Here is a 17,407-nt window from a genome sequence, read left to right on the forward strand (position 1 = left end):
TCCTAAACTTGAATCACATAAGTTATCATGAGCAGGCTAACTCAAGAAAACCTACCATACCACCTTTGCTGGCATGCCTTGGCATGTATGAATCTTCAATCACTTCAGCCCCCATACACAAAATAAACCTTAGAAATTTAAAGTCCATACTTATGGTTAAATCTTGTAGAGCAACCTCTAGCTTTTCCCCTAACAATATCAGAGTTTAGGGTTTTATGTTGAGGACTTTGATTTGTTTTGTGTTGTCTTTTATACAAGATGAAAGATATGCAGTTTCCTTCTTCTGTATACAGACATTTGGTTTTCACAACATATATTGAAGATGCTTTCTAAAACACATATTTTTTTTGTTTGAAAAAAACTATATGGCTGAAGTTGGTTGGATTTATTTTTAATTATTTTTTATTAGTTCAAATTAGGAACAAGCTTGCTTTATTTGTTAATCCCTTCTCCCTCTCCCTCCCCTGCTCCCAAATCCCCCAAACCCTCTCTCCCAATCCCCCACCTGCCCCCTACACCATCCACCCTCTAATCCACATGCAGGGTAGGGCCCACAACAGGGGCTCCCCAAAGTCCACCACATCATCCTGGGCTGGGCCTAGGCCCTCCCCCATTTGTCCAAGCCTAGAGTGCATCCCTTCATGTGGGATGGGTTCTCAAAGTCCCTTCTTATACCAGGGAAAATACTAATCCACTACCAGGGGCCTCCTAGAGTTCAGAGGCCTCATTAACATTCATGTTCAGGGGCCTGGATCAGTCCCATGCTGGCCTGCCAGACAGCCATCTGGGGTTCATGTGCTCCCCCTTGTTCAGGCCAGTTCTGTGGGTTTCACCAGCCTGGTACCGACCCCTTTGATCTTCATTCTTCCCTCTCTGCAACTAGGTTCCAGAGTTCATTTCAGTGTATATCTGTGAATGTCTACCTATTTCCATCAGCCACTGGATGAGGGCTCCAGGATGCCATAAAAAGTAGTCATCAGTCTCATTATAGGGGAAGGGCATTATGTTATCCTCTCCACCACTGCCTAGATTGTCAGTTTGTGTCATCCTTGTAGATCCCTAGAAATCTCCCTAGGGCCAGATCTCTCCTCAGACCTATAATGGCTTCCTCTGATATGGTATCACTCATCTTGTCCTACTCTAGTCTTCTCCCACCCAAAATTTCTGCTCCTCCATTTCCTCCTCTCCCCTCCTCTTCTCCTCATCTCATTCTGGAAGCTCCCTCTCCTCTACCCTCATGCTCCCAGTTAGCTCAGGAGATCCTGCCCCTTCCCATTCTCTAGGGTCCATGCATTTTTCCCTTAGAGTTCTTCTTGTTTCCTAGTTTCTTTGGTGAAGAGGATTGTAGGCTGGTAATCCTTTGATCTACATCTAAAATTCATATATGAGTGAGTACATAACATGTTTGTCTTTTAGTGACTGGGTTACCTCACTCAGGATGGGTTCTTCTAGTTCCATCCCCTTGCCTGCGAATTTCAAGATTCCATTGTTTTTTTCTGCTGAGTAGTACACCATTGTATAAATGTGCCACATGTTCTCTATCCATCCTTCAGTTGAGGGGCATCTAGGTTGCTTCCAGGTTCTGGCTGTTACAAACAATGCTGCTATGAACATGGTTGAACATATGTCCTTGTTGTATGAGCGTGCATTATTTGAGTATATGTCCAAGAGTGGAATTGCTGGATCTTGAGGTAGACTGATTCCCATTTTTCTGAGCAACTGCCCTACTGATTTCCAAAGTGGTCTTACAAGTTTGCACTCCCACCAGCAATGGAGGAGTGTTCCTTTTTCTCCAGCATAGATTGTCATTGATGTTTTTTATTTTAGCCATTCTGCCAGTGTAAGATGGTATCTCAGAGTTGTTTTGAGTTGCATTTCTCTGATGGTCAAGGATTTTGAGCACTTTCTTAAGTGTCTTTTAGCCATTTCAGATTTCTCTTTTGAGAATTTTTATTTAGTTCTGCACCATAGTTTTTAATTTCATTGTTTGGTGTTTTGGTGGCTAGCTTCTTGAGTTAATTGTATATTTTGGAAATCAGCCCTCTTGTTTGGTTGTTTTTTTTTTCTTTAGACTCTTTAAGAAAATTACTATTTCTTGAATTTCTTTGTTTTTTTCTTATATTTCTTTAAGAGATTTTCTTGTTTCCTATTTAAGGGTCTCGAACATCTTCATGAAGTAGATTTTTAGGGCTGTCTCTTCTTCTTCCTCTGTGTTGTGCTTTCCAGATCTTGCTGGTGTGGAGTCCCTAGATTCTGGTGGTGACATATTGATCTTTCTGTTGAGTGTGCTGTTATTCTTCCTTCTTCCCATCTCTTCTTCTGGTAGGTGTTGGTGGGGTCTCTCTATCTCCTCTTGCCACCCGGTGGTGTGTGGGGGCCAATACTTCATGTATGCCGATATGAATGGTTTTGCCTCTCCTGGTAGTCTCGTCACTCAGGAGAGATTGGGGCAGCAGAGGGGGAAGGAAGAGGAAGGTAATTCCAGACTCCCAGAGGTCCTTCCTGTCTGGGTGGGTCCACTCTATGCAGGTTGGTTTGCTCGCTCCAGTCCTAGGCCTAGAGAGATCCTGGGTTTATGGGGACCTTAGGCAGGAGTAGGGCTCAGGAGAGGTCAGGGAGGCGAGGGAGAATGAAGAGCACAGGTTGGATTTTTCTTTTCTGACAGGTCCTTTGAATTTCATAAAAATATGGTAGTGGTTCACATGTGTCATATATATATATATATATATATATATATATATATATATATATATGTGCTTTTATTTAGTTTGTAACTAAAAATATTTGTGTGTATTAATGGGCATTTTAAATACATACTCTATCATGTTAGACTTTTTTATTTTGTTAATTGTTATAATAGTATTTCCATTTTAGGTGTGAGTTTTAACTATGCTGTGATAATGTTTTTCAATGCCTATAACTTCCAGGTATTTCTAATATTTCTAATAATTTACTCTATTTGGGTGTAATTCTTCAAATGGTGGGAATGACATTGGAGACCATTTTCTTATTCCAAACAATAGAGAAAAATTTTCTATTTTCCTATTCTATTGCTAAGGAATATGCTTCATTTTGTTTTCAGATATTTATTATCTTAAGAAGCTTTCTTTAAATTGCTTCATGTTGAGTTTTAATCTCAATATGTGTTGCTTATCTTTCTTTTCAAGCAACAACTTTATGGCATTTTTAGAGGTAACACTGTTTCTTTTGCTTGCCTGCATCTGACATGGTATGTGCTAGTAGGGGTTCATATCTGAAAATATTATAATCACTCTGGGATGAGTCCTTAACCATCACCCAAGTCATTCAAGCTTTCCTATATAATTTAATATCATAGCTCTACAAGCTTTATATAACAAATTATAAAGAAACCTTTCTATCACTTTGCTTGAAATACATTTATATAAAAACACTTTTGTTCTCAATAGTTTGGAAATTTTTCAAGTGATGATTTGATTTATATTCATTTCCTTGTTATCATTCTATTCAGGTATTCTAAAAGTTGGTCTTATATATTGTACATAAACTCATTCCTTTTGTCTACAATCTTAAATATATTGGTTGCATCATATAATGCATTCTTTTAAAATTTATGGTAGTATATTTGTTCCTTTAGGGTAACTCCATTCCAGTTCTCCCCTCAGTATTACCTTTTTTCATCTTTCCTTAATTTATTCTTTTCTCCTACAACACACCCTGACCATAGTATCCTCTCCCTCCACTCATCCCAGTCCCCCCTCCCCTCTCCTTATTTATCTCTCTCAATATTCCTTTTTCTACCTTGACCTTTGGTTCTCTGTTTCAAATTGACCCTTTTAGCTAGAGTATTTCAATGTAACCTTTATATCAGTCTGTTCTTATCTTTTCACTATCTGAGTCTCTACTTGTGACTCCTTAAACTTTTCCTGACTTGTATGTGTGTACCAAATTAAACACACATATTTGAAGAATATGACATAATGTCCTCAAAATGACAAAAAACATGTGACCTCTGTCTTTCTGGGTAAGATTAGCTCAGAAAGTATGATTGTTTTTAGCTCCACCAATTTAGTTTTTGATATTTTTTTCTTAATAGCTGAGTAATATTCCTTTGTGTAAATATATCACATTTTCATTATTAATTCATCAACAGATGGGCATGTAAGCTGTTTCCATATACTGGCTTTTTTGAATTGAGAAGCAAAGAAAGAGGATGAGCAGATATCTCTGGCATAGAGCACAGAGTTCTTTAGGTATGTACCTAAAAGTGGTATAGCTGAAATACATGCTAGGGTTACTTTTAGCTTTGTGAGTAACTTGCACTCTGATTTTAGTGTGCCTGCTTCAGTTTGGATGCTGAACAGCACTGGATAGTGTGTTTCTTCTTTACTCCCATGCCAATGTTTCTTTCTTCTTATGTTTTCTTTTCCTTTACTTTCTTTTCCATCTTAGACAATCTGACATGAGTGAGATGAAATTTCAGAATAGGTTTAATTCACATTTCCCTGATGGCTAAGGACTTTGATCCATTGTTTGCTTTCTGCTCTTGATTATAGATATTGTGTGATGCATCGCTTCAAGTTTTCCTCCTCTAGACATCCTCCTCTTGACTTCACAATGATGGACTGTAACCCAGATTGTGAGACATATAAATCTACTCTCTCTTAAGTTTATATTATCAGAGTATTTTATCACAGAAAAAGGGAATAAAACTAAGACGATTCTTCCTTAGTGTTTAATATTTCAAAGCATTGTTTACTTTTCCTAAGTCACCATCTTCTCTCATTCTGACCATTACCTTAAATACCCCTACATAGAAATACCACAGAATCATTGGTTGAAAGAAGAGTCGCTTGATCTATTGGTACAAAGGAGATAATGAATCACTAGTGCTTTAAAGCTATGTAGATATGGGTAAGTATAATTATGTTAGCTCAGTTACTATTAACAAATACAATTACATTAAGTTTGAAATGCTGTAATTTCTTAGTGACTACTCACCTTAATGCTCTTAGACCTACTTTCAAAATGCTTCTTAAAATATACTGTTGTACTTTAATGTCTTTTACCATATCAGAGAAAATAACTATGAAGGAGAGAGATTCTTTTTCTCTTGAAATTTACCAATTACCTATAGCTCTTTAATCAAGATTTGTGGCCTTATGAGACATACCACCCCCATCCATATTGCTGTTGTCATTGTGCAGTTCTTGTTTAGGTGATCCATAGTGTATTACATATTGGATCTTTGGTTATTTGAGTTTGCCCATGCAACATGTTCTTCATGATGCCTTAGATGAGGTTTAAAATATCCTAAGTATTTGTGTCTGTTACAAAAGGTTACACTGTATTCCATCTTCTTAATTTTTACCCTGAATCATAAACTGAGTCCTTAATATTTTCTAATGTAGGTTTATACAACAGCTACTTTTAGTAGCAAGAATATTGTTCGGTATGTCCAATATCTATGTTTTATTTACTTATAAATACATGTTAACTGATAGAACTTCAGTAGCATTTTCTACTATTTATTTATGTGTTCTTTTTAACGAAAATGCCTCTTAAAGTTTTGTCAATAAAGATATCTATACTCAGCAAATAAATTTAGTAGTTACAGATTAAGCCATTTCTAGATCATTGATGTTAGCTCACGCAGTTATGATGAACTATTGATTCCTCACATTATAGCTTATAGAAGCTCAGATGTACTTTCTAGAGCTCTAAAGTATTTTATGGTATTTGTCTTAAGACTACATTAATTATAAACTTAGAAATTTCAAGTAATTGTCATCCCCCTATGCATAAATACAGGATTACTTATTATATCAAACATTTAAATAAAAAGCTAACCTTTATCAGCAAGCTTCTATACAGTAAGCATGTACTGGATAGTTGTGCCAAATTGACACAAGCAAAATTCACCTGAGAAGAGGTAACCTCAATTAAGAAAATGCCTCCATAAGACTAGGCTATAGGCAAGCTTGTAGAGCATTTTCTTTATTAGGTTGTTGGCAGGGGTACAGAGGCAGCACAGCACATTGAAGATAGAGTCATCCCTGGGCTGGTGGTCTGGGGTTCTAAAATAATACGTATTGAGAAAGCCATGGAAAACAAGCAAGTCAGCAATACTCTGCATCAGCTCCTGCTTCAAGGTTCATATCCCATTTGATTTCCTGTTCTGATTATTTCAATGATGAACAATGATTTGGAAGTGTAAACCAAATACACTTTACAAATTCTCTCCACCTTGCTGTTTTGTTACAATGTTACATGACAGCAACAGAAACTATAATTAAGATCTAACCCAAAGTTATAAAATTCTTAGTGAAACACTATAGATGATTCCTATGACTACTACATGGTATGTGGTATAACAAATATCAAAGATGCAGCAATAAAACACTGAACTTAGAGATGTCTGAAGTACTAATCTTGTTTATCAATTCTTAATAAGATTATTCCATTTTCTAGTTAAAGACAATACTGGTTCATGGACATCACTCTGTCATAGTTAATGATATTTACTTTTAAAAGTTTAGAATCCATTGATATAACATATATGCTTTTCTTATATTAGGGGATGATCCATCTATTTTCCTCCCATATATGATGATAATATGAACCATCTTTCTACAAATGTATTACTTTTAAATACTAATATTTTCTTAATTCTTTGGGGATTTGCAAAAATGTGCACAGTGTATTTTGTACATATTTATCACCCCTCAGCAGCTCCTCCTAAGTACTCCTGCCTTCATCCTCTTTTCAACTACATATTATTTTATGTTTTAAGAATTTCACACATGGATACTATATTTACATCATCTCCACCAAACTCTTTCCCCATTCTAAATCTGTCCATGTCACCTCTCAACTCTGTGTCAGTTGCATGACCTCTTTTTCCTTTTAACTGTTATTGTTAAATGTGTATCCATATATATATATATATATATATATATATATATATATATGTATATCCTGCTGCATCCACTCAATGTAGTTAATATACATATGTGTTCAGAGTTGAACACTTTGGACTGGATAAACTATGACGAGTCTTTTACTTTTACTAGAAAATACTGACTTTTCTTAGTAGACATAGATTACCTATATCTCTTCATCAAGGAGTTCAGTCTTGTGCAATTTTTCCCATCCATATTTGGATGCCAACTGTTGTTTTCTTGTGCAGTTCTAGTTTAGATGAACAATACTATATTATATACTAGATCATTGAGTTTATTTGGAGACTGTATGCAAAACATGTTTTTCAATTAGATTAGTCTGTTCTAAAATATGTTTTGATTGACACAAAATTACATCACTGTCTCTCTTTCCTTTTTTTTCCCTATAGGCCCTTAAGCTACCTTACTTGAGAAATTATGGAAGATAGCTTCCTGTCATATAGCCATCTTTAATTTTTTTAACAATCTTATTTATATACCAATCCCAGTTCCCTCTTCCCCCTTTCCTCCCACATCCCCATCATCTCCCCATCCCACCCCTTCCATTCCTTAGGGTAACGTCTCCCATGGGAAATCATCAAAGTCTTTCATAAATTGGGGTCAAGACCAAGCCCCCCTTCTGTAGCTAGGCTGAGCAATGCATCTCTCCATAGGGAATGGGCTCCAAAACTCCCATTCATGCACTACAGATAAATTCTTGTTCAACTGCCAGCAGCCAGCCCCATAAACTGTCCAAGCCCTCCAACTGTCACCCATATTCAGATAGTCTTTAAACCACTAGGAAATATTGCCCCTGTCTCATCAGTTATCAAATTATCAGGGTGTTCCTTAAATATACATAAGCACGAATATATAAATATGCATCATATAATATGTACCCAAATATACATATAAATTTTGTTTATATCTCCTACAAATATCAACACACACACACACACACACACACACACACACACACACACACACACGGCCTATGGGTCACAAAGCAGGTGTGGAATAGTGCTACTCAGTTTTCTGCAACCCATAATTTTTATATTTTGCATACTTAATTAAGATAATATGTATTCCTTGAAGTGTAAAACTCAAACAATGAGAAACAAAGAAATGTTCAACATCCTCAGTCATCAAAAAAATTCAAATTCAAACTACTTTGAGATTTCATCTTACACCACTCAAAATGGCCAAGATCAATGAAACAAGTTACAGCTCATACTGGCAGAGATGTGGAGTAGGAGGAACACTCATCCATTTCTAGTGGGAGTGCAAACCTGTACTGCCACTATATAATTCAGTGTGGTGATTCCTCAGAGAAACTGAGAAATTCACCATGGGAAGTGTTGTTAGATGTAACATTAAGTGAGTTGTGATGTATTCAGTCAGACCAGCCCTACCATCATTAAATGGTACTGTGTAATATGCACTCTGAAAATTTAATGACAAGAACAACTCTATACTTTAAGATATGATTATAAAGAAATTATTTATTTTAAATTGATTTTTAATCTTTCTTTTTAACTGATTACTTAATTAATTTGGTGATGGAGAATGGAGCTAGGGTATGGCCATATATACTAAGTAAGAATTTCTACTACTGAGCTGTATCTTGGCCCAAACTGACATTTTTTTTTGCTATAAATTAAGCTTAAAAATCAATGTTAAGAAGTACATTGTATGTTGATCTTGGCTTTGTTATTATTATCTACAGTGATCATTAAAACATAAACAGTTACGTTATTTTATCACTGCATAGTATTATACACTCAGATACCACAGAATACTTGTTGGAGAGAAGAATGAATGATTGATATTTATTTAATAAAATACTTTAGCAAACCATTACACTCTGTATAATGAGTACTACTGCACTTAAACACCATAAATTAACTCCACCTCAGCAACACTAGGTGATTTCAGTAGCCCACTTTCTCCAATAGACAGGACATCTCCAATAGACATTACAATAAGTAAACAGAAACATCAGAGTAACATCATACAACAAATGGACCTAACTGGTATCTACAGAACATTCCATCCACATGCTAAAGATTGCAAATTCAATTCAGCAGCTGAAAGAATCATCTCTAAAACACAGACACAAAACAAATATTCAAAAATTCATAAAATTGAAATAACAATATATCCAATATGATCACACTGTGATAAACTTAAAATCAAAAGAAAACAAATTTCTACTATTGTCTTAAATGAATATGTCAAAGAATGAATCAAGAAAAAATAAAAAAAATTCTTGGAACTAAATGAAAAGGAAAATATAATACAACAAGACTACTGGGACATATTAAAAGCAATTATACAAAGGTAGTCTATAGCTATAGGTATCTACAACCAGCATTTTACTAAACCAGCAAAATCCTTAATGATAATCCAAGTGTTTGTTCTTGTTCCCACAGATAAGTTTAGGCCTCACTCCCCCTTAAAGAAACTTCTTTTTGCAACAAATGGAGAACGTTACAGGAAGGTACAGCCAATCAAAAACAAACTTCTGATGGGTACATCTATAAAACAACCCAGCACCTAAGGTTCAAGAAACAATGCAGAATCAGTTCTTGAAACAGCTGCAAGAATCAGAGCACCAACGAGTTTGCGGTGAGACTGTTTCAGAAGCTACACCCATAGAGTCTCACCAATATTACCCCCTAAATACGAGGTGAACAAGGACAAAAAATATACACGCCAAAGTGGTTGGGGGAGATCCCATGAGGCTTCAAATCTACATAAGCAACTACAGGATACTAAGAAAAGCCAAGAGTGAGAGAAATAATCTTCTCAGGAGAGAGCACACCCATCACAGCCCTTAATGCATATTTATGAGGAGCATAATAGAAATGGAGTCATATTGAGGAATGTACAAAACAATTAGTGAAAAAAGAGACCATGCATTTGAACAAAAGCAAGGAAGGGTATATATCAGGTTTGAAGAGCATAATAGGAAGGGAGAAAGCTGTAATTTTATTATAATATCAAACATAAAAGAAAAATGTAAAGAAGGTGATGTTCTATAGGGAAGTAAAGCATTTCAACCATTGGGGAAGCTTACTTAGCTTAGGAAACAAACCCAAGTAAAGTTTTAGGAAGTCCTGAAAATCCACAGCCAGATGCTCTAAGCTCCATCCTCTCCAGCATATATGAACTGTAAATACTTTTAAGTGACTTTCAAATACCTGCGAGAAGCCAGCCTTCTCAGAAGAACCAGAGACCCATCTTTCTAGAACAGACTCAGACAACCTGGGCTGTCTGTACAGGACACTGTCCAACCAGTTTAACTGTCTGTAGGTTGTGCAGTATGCTTCCTGTTTCCAGGTGGGCCCTCACACTTGCTGAGGTAGACTTTGTTTTTGCATCATTTCTGCTGCTGTAGGTATCCTGTACTCCATATTCCTGCAAGTAACCCCAATAAAACTTTTGGAATCAATAAGTTGGACTTTGGTGGTATTTATAATCAGAACTATTGTTGATTCTTTCCTGGGATGCATAGATGCTGTCCATTGTTATATTTGCTGTCACAAATCATGGCATGAATTAAAATTCCCTCAAGATCAGCAGTGGATATAACCATTTATTTATTTATTTTATATGTTCATATATAACATAGACAAAAATTTGAAACTACTGTTTTTAGCTTTATGAATCTATTCATCTTTATATGTTCAATAATTTTCCTTTTGTGACTTGATCAAATTACAATTCTTTTGCTTATTTTATTTGATCATATTTGTCTTCTTTATTTTTCATTACCTAACTCTTTTTAATTTTATTTTTATTATAAAGAAAATTATTTTACATGTCAATTCCAGGTCCCTCTCCATTCCCTCTTCCCCTGCCCTGCCAACTAACACCCTACCTATCCCATACACTTTCTTCTCCCCAGGGAGGGTGAGGCCTTCCATAGGGGTCTTCTATATCTGTCATATTCCTTGGGATAGGGCCTAGGCTCAAAACAACTCTGAGATACCATCTTATACCTGCCAGAATGGCTAAAATAAAAAACACAGAATGGCTAAAATAAAAAAAAACACCAATGACAGTTTATGCTGGAGAGGTTGTGGAGAAAGGGGAACTCCCCCGCACTGCTGGTGGGAGTCCATACTCGTACAGCCACTTTGGAAATATGTATGGTGATTCCTCAGGAAAATGGGAATCAGTCTACCACAAGATCCAGCAGTTCCACTCTTAGGCATATACCCAAAAGCACATTCCTACAACAAGGACATCTGTTGAACTATGTTCATAGCAGCATTATTTGTAATAGCCAGAACCTGGAAACAACCTAGATGCCCCTCAACTGAAGAATGGATAGAGAAAATGTGGTACCTTTACACAATGCAGTACTACTCAGTGGGAAAAAAGCAATGTAATCTTGAAGTTTGCAGGCAAATGGATGGAACTCGAAGAAACCATTCTGAGCGAGGTAACCCAGTCACAAAAAGACAGGCATGGTATGTACTCACTCATATGTGTATTTTAGACATAGAGTAAATGATTGCCAGCCTGCAGCCCAGGCTGACGGAGAGGCTGGTAAACAAGGAGGGCTCTAAGAGAGACATACATGGTCTCATGGAGAAGGAGAAAGGAACAAGATCTCCTGAACAAATTTGGACTATGGCGGGAGGGCAGAGGGAACTAGGAGAACGAGAAGGGAAGCAGAGGAGGGATGAGGAAGACATGATGGGCAAGGGAGTTTGAGTTGGGAAAGTACAGAAGAGAGCAAGATAAGAGATAATATAATAGAGGGAGACATTGTAAGTTTCAGAGAAATCAGGCACTAGGGAAATGTCTGGAGAGCTACAAAGATGACACCAACTAACAATCTAAGCAACAGAGGAGAGGCTACCTTAAATGCCCTCTTCTGATAATGAGATTGATGACTAATTCATATGCCATTGTATAGCCTTCATGCAGCAGCTGGTGGAAGTAGAAGCAGACATCACAGCTAAACCTTGAACTGAACTGAAATCTAGATGCAGAGATTGAGGACCAATGAGCAAAGGGGTCCATACCAGGCTGGTGAAACCCACAGAAACAGCTGACCTGAACAAGGAAGAACTCTTGGTCCCCAGACTGATAGCTGGGAAACCAGCATGGGACTGATCCAGACCCCCTGAATGTGGGTGTCAGTGAGGAGACCTTGGAAATCTATGGGGCCTTTTTTAGTGGATCAGTACTTATCACTGGTATAGGAATGGACTTTTGGAGTCCATCCCACATAGAGGGATACTCCCTGAGCCTAGACATATTTGTCTTTTTAATGAATAAGATTCTTACTGTTTAATTAAAAGATATAGAACACACAAAAGTGTCTGAAAAATAAAGACCTATACATATTTTCATTATGTAATTATTCAACATATATATTTCTTTCTCCATTCCCACCTTTATTTCCTTTCTCATTATTAATTTTTTTAAAAGAGAAACAATTGAACTTACAGTAACTTGGGATATTTAGCTATGGAGTTTATACAGTTAACTTTCCTTTCTGTAATTGTATGTATAATGTACACTCAAGTATATGATTTTAATGGATTATTCCTAGTTTAGAATTACCTATCTTTGGATTATAATAAAATAACTCTGAGGCTAAATAATAAAGATTTTGTGGAACCAAGTTATATGAAGAATCGAATTTTAAATAAATAAGATTCATTGAACATTAATAACTAATATTTGTATTTTTCTACAGAGAATACTTTATTGCTGGTTGTATTTGTGATAAATATTGAGTAGCCAACTGAGATTCAGTTTGCTTTCTTAGAATGCAAAACATCAATATTATTCATACTACATTTCCGATGCTGTAATTTTAACAAAGAATGACATTTAATATTGTCTATGACATTATCCAAACTGCTGTCTTTACAATATAATGTATAAGCTACTATCAAAAATCACTTTAAGAAGCCTTAAGAACTATTACTTTATTTTATGGAAATGATAGAAAATAGAGCTTCATGAAGGAAGAATAAACACAACTTACTTTAAAGTACTCTTAATAACTTAGAAATACTTTCTTAAATGTTCTTAGTTTCTTGATACACTCACATATTCATCCCAAATGTTTTTAATCATCTCTTCATTTTCCCCCAAATATAAGCACTCACTAAGAGAAGTCTTTGTTCTTTCTAGTGTCATATTAACTAAAATTTAACTACTAATCAAAAAACCTCCTAAACAAATTAATTTTAAGAGCCATTACTCTTGTGCCTTCTCCTGGGGCTTGTTTTCTTTTGTTGGTTTACCATTGTCCAACTTCAATGAGATGATTTTGATTTATCTTACTATATTTTATTTTGTTACATTATGTTGTTATCTCTTAAAAGCCTGTTCCTTTCTAATGAGAGACACAAAGGGAGTGGATGTGCATGGGAGGAGAAGTGGAAAGGTACTAGGAAGAGGAAGTAGAGAGGAAACTGTAATTAGAATTTATTTTATGAGAAAAGAATCTATTTTCATTAAAGGGGGGAAAACATAATAAAAAGAGTGGCTTGATTTTCTTACTTGATCAGTAAGATTTAGTTAGAGATAGAATACAATATTATTATATTTTGTGATGATGGAGATAAACCCCAAAGTTTAATGTCTGCCAGGAAAAAAATCTAAACCACTGAACTACACAGTCAGTCATTTTCTGTCTTTCTGACCTTCTAAATTCTCTGTATGTTGTATTCAGGAAAGAAAGTGCTATTTTTTTTCAAAAAAAAAGGTTGTCAAAATTAAGTCACAAATATCTAAGTCATTTCATGTGCCAACTGGTATCTCCAAAGTGGGAAAGTTCTCTTTGGAAACAAAGAAATCCATGGTATAAGAAAATCAAGACACAGAGAGAAGTGGCCTTTAGTACTGTCTTGTTCACAACCCTAGCTTAGTTCTGCCAGAACACCGATTCCTAGCAGCTTAAGCCTTTTTGCACATGATCATTTTTTAAATGACAGTAACACTGGCAAATCAATACTGTACCTATGAAAAATAGAAATATATAGAAGCAAATGAATATGAGGGATGTTAATAAAGCAGTTTATGTCTATAAAGTAAGGGGTGATTTGTTAATAACACAGTTCATCTTAGGAACTTAGGGTTGGATCCAGTATTTATCCCTAGTGTATGAAGGGGCATTTGGAGTCCATTCCCTATGGAGAGATACTCTCTCAGCCTAGATATAGGGGCAAGGGCCTGGGTCCTGCTGAAATGGTGTGATATACTTTGATGAACCCCCATGGAAGGCCTCACCTCTCTGAGGAGTGGATAGGGAGGTGGGATGGGGAAATGGTAGGGGAAATGGGAGGATGGGAGGGAGAAGAAACTGGTATTGGTATATAAAATAAGATTGTTTTTTAATTTAAATAATAAAATAGATTTTTTTAGTTGTTTTTATAACATGATGATGGGAAAATACAGAAAGACTACTGATGGATGACATTTTGTAACATTAAGATGAACATTTACATTAAGTGTATTTCTTAACTCAATTTTAACCAAACATATCAATACATTGTATTGAGTTACACTTATTTTTTGTTATCAAAATGCTTTTCAAACTGTAACCTATTTGACAGTTGGATCTCCACATTTCTAAAGACCTAAGACTACTAATATTGCTGTCAAATTATTAATTCCTCCTTTTGTGTGAGAGAAACATAGTAAGGGAAAGCTTAAGATGATTTCCACGAATTTGGAAACAAGAGTAAAATATTATTTCCATGCTCATAGCAACAAAGAACTAAAGATAATACACTCAGTATTGCTAGTATTACATGGGGTGAAAAACAACAAGATCTTCAGGGAATAGGAATGTTTATTGAGTTTATATTTTTCTGACTCACATGTTTAAATGATTTTATTTTGTAGGTCATTTGATTGACATATGTAAAAAAATATTCCACTACCTGTGCTGATTCTCTCTGGTAGAATGAGCTTTGTTAAAAAGCTGTGCTCCTATACAGCATTGTAAATGGCAAATTGAATTGACATTAAAATTATTTGTGTGTCAAATTTGAAACTGCAGTGTTTAATGGGAATATATTGGTGGACAAAAGTATCAAAAGTCTTATTCAGAATCTTATTTTTCATTTTTTAATTACTCATGAAGTTCAAAGTATGAATATATGTCTTGCATTAATTTAATCTTTCCTTTTGTATGGGTTTTGTAATAAAGTATAAAACTAAGCTGAATTGACATAAATCTGTCTTCAGAAGTTATTTAGAATTAATGGAAATAATTATTCTATTTCTTTCCAGAATGTCGTGATAAATTGTGAATTGAGCATAATTCATCATTGTGTTTTTTTCTTCATAACGAAACAAAGAAGCTCCATGTTGAAGTCAGTTTCCATTATTCAGCTTTCTTTAGACATTTTGCCACATTATGAGCTCCAACAGGGAAATCATTATCGTTCTTATAAGGAAAAAATGAGGCCCATATTTCAAAAATTTAAATGATTTAAAATGTCTGTCCTGGGAGACCAGTGTATTTGCTTGTCTGTGCTTTTGCAAGCACCATTATTCTTAGCTATAACTCATTTTTGAAAGGCCAACAATGAGGTAGAATAATGTTTACCAGATTTAACCTCATTCATTTTAGTGGTTAGATGAGTCCATTCAATATGTGTAAAGGAGATGAATATGTCCATTCAAAAAATTATTACAGTAGATTTCATGTAGAGATTTCTGTTCACACTTAGTCATATTTATTACCATGACTTTGAGAGGCTTAAATACTACGCTTATCACTGATAAGTATTAGGTATCAAACAATAGCAGTAATACATTTGCAATGACAAGTTAATGCAGGATCTGTATGAACTTTAGGGTTCATTCATCTTGATTTGGGGGAGTTAAGAACAATGCAAACCCTCTTTTGGCATGTACAACCACACCATGAAGGATAACTTACAATCATAACCTTGGTACCATGGTTACTATGCTCTACTATTCAGATGTTTATGTGGGGATTGACTTTTTATTCTCCTATCAGTTCAGAAATTTGTCCAGGATATGATCTCAGTTGCTCGTCCTTTCCTGGACTTACTATCATGTAAAGATTGCTGTCTTACCCAAAGTTGTTTCACTCTCTAAAGTAAGATAACCTCAGAGGAAGAAGTCAAGATAACTGACAGACACCTTTTTGTTTTTAATCTGTCGTAGTAATAGTTGGAAATATTAATCTGGCCCACATATTAAGTGATGCTAATGCTGTTAATTGGATGAAACCCAAAGCAGAGAAATCATAGGCTAATGGGCAAGTGATCTGGTCTCATATGACATTTGTGTTAGCTTTTGGCATACCATAATGAGAGAATTATTATGCAGACTCCTATGATTCTGTTAGAAGACGATGATGTCATAGAGAATATATTGAGCCAAATAAAGTATGAAGTCAAAGTTTGGTTCACACATATATCAGCTTAGTGCAGCTCTGCAAATAGATAATCTGGAAGAGAAATGTGAAAGGGACACTTCTTATAATCAGGTCACCTACTTTGAGGGGAGAGAATATATCTTTTGGGTATAATACATATGAACTCATAAGCAGTAATGGAAGACTAGGATATTAAATCAAGAATGGAATGGAAGACTTGGAAACTGCTAATGGATTTGGGCATAGACTTAAGACACAATTGTTAACATTTACCTCTAAGAATACCCATCACAGAGCATCCACAAAGGAAATACTACCAAACAACATGGCCAGCAATGTGTGATGCTATGTGTAATCAGCCAGTCCGGTGATGATGAAAAGGGCCATGTATAAAATGCCCCAGGTGTTACAAAGGAGCCTGAGCTTGTCTAACAGAATGAAATTCTTACTCCAAGTCTGTTCAACTTTCAAAATGTCAGAATAAGGTTAACCCTACACTTCCAAAATAACATCAGATCCAGATACCTGCAACATTAACACCAATTTATTTGCTTTATTTTTAAGATTTATTTTATGTGTGAGCATGTATGTTTTTTGAGCATTTTCCATTTGTATATGAGTGCAAGGCAAGAAGAAGCTGTCATAGCCCCAATAACTAGAGTCCCAAGTAATTGTGCCCAGTCTAATATGAGTATTTGGAAACAAATGTAGCCTTTTGTAAGAGAAGAAAGCATTCTGAGCCATTTGTCTAGCCCCTTAGGTAGCAATTTAAACTCACACATGCAGTTATCATCTTCATATAGCAGAGCATCAGTTAACATCATTACTTAGATACTTAGATTTATATTCACTAATTATTTATCCATGTAACACATGATCATTAGGCACACTCTCCAAGAAAATGAATGTGGCATGATTAAAATGCAGGTATTTAGACCCTAACACTCACTGTACCATTTAGAAACTGCTTACAGACTAAAATGCTGAAAGAATCTTTTGAAGGTGCAACTAATGTACAGTAGCTCCATGAAGTAAAGCAACTATTCTCAGTAGATGAATGGCTATTGTACTGTGCAGTTTCCCTTCACAGATAAAA

The 17,407-nt window shown here is 35.5% G+C and overlaps 1 long non-coding RNA gene across 2 annotated transcripts in view; it reads left to right on the forward strand.

Moving 5' to 3' along the window:
* LOC103159978 overlaps positions 1-10,590 on the forward strand; it is a 43,468-nt gene extending 32,878 nt beyond the window's left edge. Inside the window, exons 3-6 of one of the 2 annotated variants that reach the window (XR_004772559.1) lie at positions 4,133-4,232; positions 4,536-4,618; positions 4,797-4,893; positions 9,353-10,590. This is a non-coding gene — a long non-coding RNA (uncharacterized LOC103159978). The remainder of the gene's footprint in view (positions 1-4,132; positions 4,233-4,535; positions 4,619-4,796; positions 4,894-9,352) is intronic. The other variant, XR_003480257.2, reaches the window with a different exon arrangement.
* Positions 10,591-17,407: the final 6,817 nt, after the last annotated feature.

Source organism: Cricetulus griseus, assembly GCF_003668045.3.
Source record: "Cricetulus griseus strain 17A/GY chromosome 1 unlocalized genomic scaffold, alternate assembly CriGri-PICRH-1.0 chr1_1, whole genome shotgun sequence".
Taxonomy (NCBI): domain Eukaryota; kingdom Metazoa; phylum Chordata; class Mammalia; order Rodentia; family Cricetidae; genus Cricetulus; species Cricetulus griseus.